This window comes from Crocodylus porosus, unplaced genomic scaffold, assembly GCF_001723895.1.
Source record: "Crocodylus porosus isolate Cpor-Errol unplaced genomic scaffold, CroPor_comp1, whole genome shotgun sequence".
Taxonomy (NCBI): domain Eukaryota; kingdom Metazoa; phylum Chordata; order Crocodylia; family Crocodylidae; genus Crocodylus; species Crocodylus porosus.
In genome coordinates this window covers 23099099-23103831 of record NW_017728943.1, presented here as the reverse complement: position 1 = coordinate 23103831, position 4733 = coordinate 23099099, and the positions used below count along the sequence as shown (strand labels likewise).

Below are 4733 nucleotides of genomic sequence, written 5' to 3'. Positions count from 1 at the left end.
TGTTCACCAGAGCGCCCCCAGGGATGACTAGGTCGAACGGTCACAAACTCCTGCAAGACCGTTTCAGGCTGGACATAAGGAAGAATTTCTTTACTGTCCGAGCCCCCCAGCTGATTTCCTGCCCTTTGGGCAGGGGGCTGGACTCGATGATCTCCCGAGGTCCCTTCCAGCCCTGATGTCTATGAAGTCTATGAAATGGTATTGAGGGTCCAGTCTCAGTCTTGTGGACTACTTTGCTGAGGGGTCCTCCTCTAAGTTGGCTGCTTGCCCCATTCTTCCCTGCCTGGGTCCCAAGGTAGCCACTTCTTAGTTCTAATCCTGCCCCTAACCTTCAATGTTGGGACAAATTTACCCCTCCTTGGGATGTAATCTCATCCATGTCTCTCTTCTCTAGGCTCCCAAAGAGGTTACCTTCACACCTCAGGACTAGAATCACAGAGGGAGCAGTCTCCTCTATCTCTTTGCTGGCTGTCACCAGGTAAGTCAGGGACCAGGGCTTTCCTCCAAGCCCCAGGGTCAGTTCCTTCTTTTGTCGGCTCTCGCCACCTTCCCTCTCTTCTTGTTCTCCCCTTTCTCTGGTCCAACCCTGGATGCTGTCTTGGTATCCCCTTAAATTTCTCTCCCAGCTGGCTGGGTTTGCCATGGCAGCATCCAGTTTGCTGCCTTCCCAACCCAGCTGTTTCTCCGTTAACTTTTTGGTGTGTTTTCTTTTTCTTTGGCTGTATTGTTTTCCCTGCCTTGGGCTTGAACCCTGGCAGCCGGGTTTGCTGCGGCAACCTTTGCACTGGCGCAGCCCCAGCTGGTTCCCTTAATTAGTTGGGGTGTGGCATCTTTCCCACCCTGGTTCACCACGGTTTCCTCAGCATCTCCTGAAAAATTGCTTTTCTTTGGTGTAATCCTTGTGTTCCCATGGAAAGGTGTTTCAGCCACCCTGTCACACTTCTCCAGGTTCTCAGGATGAAGCTAATTCCTTATTCAGACTCATGTACTTAATACGGTGGCTGGAAGGCTAGAAGTTGGCAGCCTGGCACACACAAACCACGCTTTAGGGCAGGCAAGGCTGCTCAGAGTTTTCCAGGAGAGTTACCTGGTGGCACAGAAGCATGGTGTGGGCTGGCCCAGAAAGGATTTCCATCTGTAATCTCAACCCAAAAACAAGTTCCTTATTTAAACCCATATACTTAATACAGTGGGCATGAGGGGCTGTCAGTTAGCATCTTGGAAGGAACAAACTGTGTTTTGGGTCAGGCAAGACTCTGGTCAGGGATGTCTAGGAGAGTCCCCCAGTGCAACAGTCATGGCATGAGGTGGCCCAAGAAGGATTTCCATCTCTAACCCCAGTTCAAAAACCTTATTCAAGCCATTATATTTAGTATAGTGGGCATGGTGGGGGGGCATCTGCCACCCCCTCCCAAAGTTCCTGTCCTGCCATTGTTTCACATGAGGGCAGGGAAAACAATAAAGAAACAGAAAATATCAGGTGGGCCTGGTGAATCTAGTAGGGTCAGGCTGGGGTTGTGGGGGAGAAGCGAGGGAGGGAGAGGGCTGAAGCTCACTGAGATACAGCCCCACAGGAAAAAAGCTGGGAGGCCTATGCTTTGAGAATGTTGGGGAGGGGGAACAGGGCTGTGCGGGGCTCTTCCTGGCAGGAACTGGGCCTGGAGTGGGTGTCAGCAGCGCTGGGAGGATGCTGCATCCACCCCAAATTTCACCACCGCTCTGCTCCCAGTGCCACCGCCACCAACCAGCCACTGCAGCCCTGAATCAATGCCCTGCCTCCACCCACGCACCAGGAAAAGACAGGGCTACTTTGGGCATCTGGCAGTGGCAGGGTGGGAGCGGATCCCAGAAGAGCCATGTGCATCCCCAGCTGCAGCCTGCCCTGCCCTGCACAGGTCTGGGGGTCAGAGATCTCCAGGAGAGTCCTCTGGTGGCACAGAGGCATGCTTCATAGTGGCCTAAAAAGGATTTGCAGCCATAATCCAAGCCTAAAAGCCAGTTCCTTATTCAAACCCATATACTTAGTACAGTGAATATGGGGCAGGGGGGGGTGTCTGTCAGTTGGCAGCCTGGCATGCACAAACCACACTTTGGGTTGGGAAAGACTTTTGTCTGGGATGTCCAGGAGAGACCTCCATTGGTACAGAGACACGGTGTGTGGTGGTCCAAAATGGATTTCCATGTGTGATCCCAGCCCAAAAGCCAGTTCCTTATTTGGGTCCATATACTTAGTACAGTGGCTGGTTGGGGCTGTCAGTTGAGAGCCTGGCATGAACAAACTGCCTTGGGCTGCACAAGACTCTGGTCAGACACTACAGGAGAGTCCCCTGGTGCCACAGGATCATGGTGTGGGGTGGCCCAAAAAGTATTTCCTTCTCTAATCCCAGCCCAAAAACCAGTTCCTTATTCGGGGCCATATACTTACTACAGTGGCTGGTGGGGGGAGGCATCTATTGGCAGCCTGGCAGGGCCAAGCCGTGCTTTGGGCTGGGCAAAACTGTGGTCAGGGATGTCTGGGAGAGGCCCCTGGTGGCACAGAGGTGTGTGGTGCGGTGTGGCCCAAGAAGGATTTCCAGCCATAATCCTTGCCCAAAACCGGTTCCTTGTTTGAGCCCATATACTTAGTACAGTGGTGGATGGGTAGTGTTATATCAGTTGACAGCCTGGCCAGGGCCAGGTCACATTATGGGCTAGGCAAGACTCTGGTCAGGAATGTCTGAGAGAGGCCCCCAGTGGTACAGAGGGGTGGGGTGGGGTGGGGTGGCCCAAGAAGGATTTCCTGCCATAATCACAGCCCAAAACCCAGTTCCTATATACTTAGTACAGTGAGAATGTGGGGCTGACACTTGGCAGCCTGGCAGGGCAAAACCGTGCTTTGGGTCAGGCAAGACTCTAGTCAGGGGTGTCCAGGAGAGTCTCTGGGTGCAACAGAGACATGGCCTGGGATGGCCCAAGAAGGATTTTCTTCTGTAATCTCAGCTCAAAAACCAGCTCCTTATTGAGACTCTGTATTTAGTACATTGAAAGTGGGGTTGACAGTCTGGCAGGGCCAAACCATGCTTTGGGCTGGACAGGACTGTACTCAGGGTTCTTTGGGATATTCTGCCGGTGGCATTGACAGAAAGGGTGGGGTGCCCCATCCTAATCTGATCTTCATTTAGGATTCTGCACTTGATACAGGATATTATTTTACATATTAATTAGTAAATATAAATAGCTAATGAAATTCTCTCTTTAAAATGTGCAATTCATTATTAAGAAGCTTTTATTGGGTATTGATTAGCTTTGAAAAAGGAACTGGGAACCGGAAATAAGGAACCAGGAATAAAGAACTGGGAATAAAGAACCAACTTCAGCCTCATGGCATAGAGACACTGTGGCCAGATGCTAGAGTGCATCTTTGGAAGACCCAGCCTCCGGTTGCCTCCCAGTGTGTGCCCTGTGTGCGTGTTTGGGTTTTTAAAAACCTTTTCCTATGTGCACGTTTGGGGTTTTTTTAAACCAGGATTTCCTGGTATAAAATTTACTCTGTGCTGCAAATACGCAGTGCGGGAACATGTTTTCATTCCTAGCATGCTTCCTGTGGCATCTCAAACTGCTTTGAGATGCCACAATGGGCACATGCTCACTTGTCTGGACCTGGCCAGAAGTGTTAAGTATGTTGCCTAGCCTGCTGGCTTCTGCAGGCAGACTTTGCTCCCTGAGGAGCAAATAAACAAACAAAACAGTCTTGAAGCGACAAACAAAACCCTTCTGGCCACCAGGAGGGGACCCCTTTGGTTCTGGCCCAGCACAGTTGTCCGGCCTCTTCGTATAACAAGTGATACGGTTCACAGTTTATTTTCATTCTCCTTGTCAACTGTTCCTTCAGTTTGCCTTCTTCCAGTTCTCTCCTTTGGGATTTTAGAATCCCAGTGGGATACGCTTCATGACCAGAAGGCTCTACAGCTGAATGCTCTTCAGAGTACCAGCGGCCCTTTCTTAAGGGGACAGACCACCCTGTTTAAAGGGCATTTTACTGGTGAGAATGTAAGCACTTCAAGAATTCAGGTGCTTCCAGAGCTAAATGGGGGCTTGAGGATCTAGATTTTGCACCAAGGTATCTAAAGTGAATAGATAAGGCTGCTTTATGAGCACAGCCCCAGTAAAATGGAATGAAAGTTGTGTGTAGATTAGTAATCCACACTAACTGCAGGGAAGACCTAGCTTATTTGTGGCCTCATTCAGGAGGAAATGCGTTCCGGTGGTGTGAACGAAGGGAAACCAGGATTCCTATACACCACTGTCCTGTAAAGGGCAGGGGTTAGGGGGAGGGTCAGGGCCCATGATTTGGGTGACAGAAGAGAATCCCGGCTTTGGATGGGGAATGGGTTGGACCCCGGAAGCTGGAGCAGGGCTCTGCGTTTTGTTCCCAGGTCTGCGGTGGAGGGTGGTCCTCTAGGTGAGAACAGACGGTGACTAATGAAAAGGTACTTCTCAGCCTTATCCCGGCTGCGAGTGGAGTTTCTACGGATGAACTGAAGGAGAAGGCAGGATCTCAGGGCAGGCAGGAAGGGGAGACCGCCCCGGGAAGGAGCAGGTCCCCACGACTGCCGGCAGAGAAGCTGGGAGTCGAGACTCGTCTATTGAAGAGCCGGAAAGAGGGGCGGGCTGGGCCGCGGCACTCCCGGGCCCTTCCCCTTGGGGAGAGGGCGGGCCACGCCTGGGGGCGTCGGCCCAGTAGGCCCCGGGCC

The 4733-nt window shown here is 51.8% G+C and overlaps 1 protein-coding gene across 1 annotated transcript in view; it reads right to left on the bottom strand.

Annotated features, from left to right (window-relative positions):
* The window catches only part of PPP2R5D (protein phosphatase 2 regulatory subunit B'delta), a 1176261-nt gene that overhangs the window by 656032 nt on the left and 515496 nt on the right, over positions 1 to 4733 (bottom strand). The window lies entirely within an intron of this gene.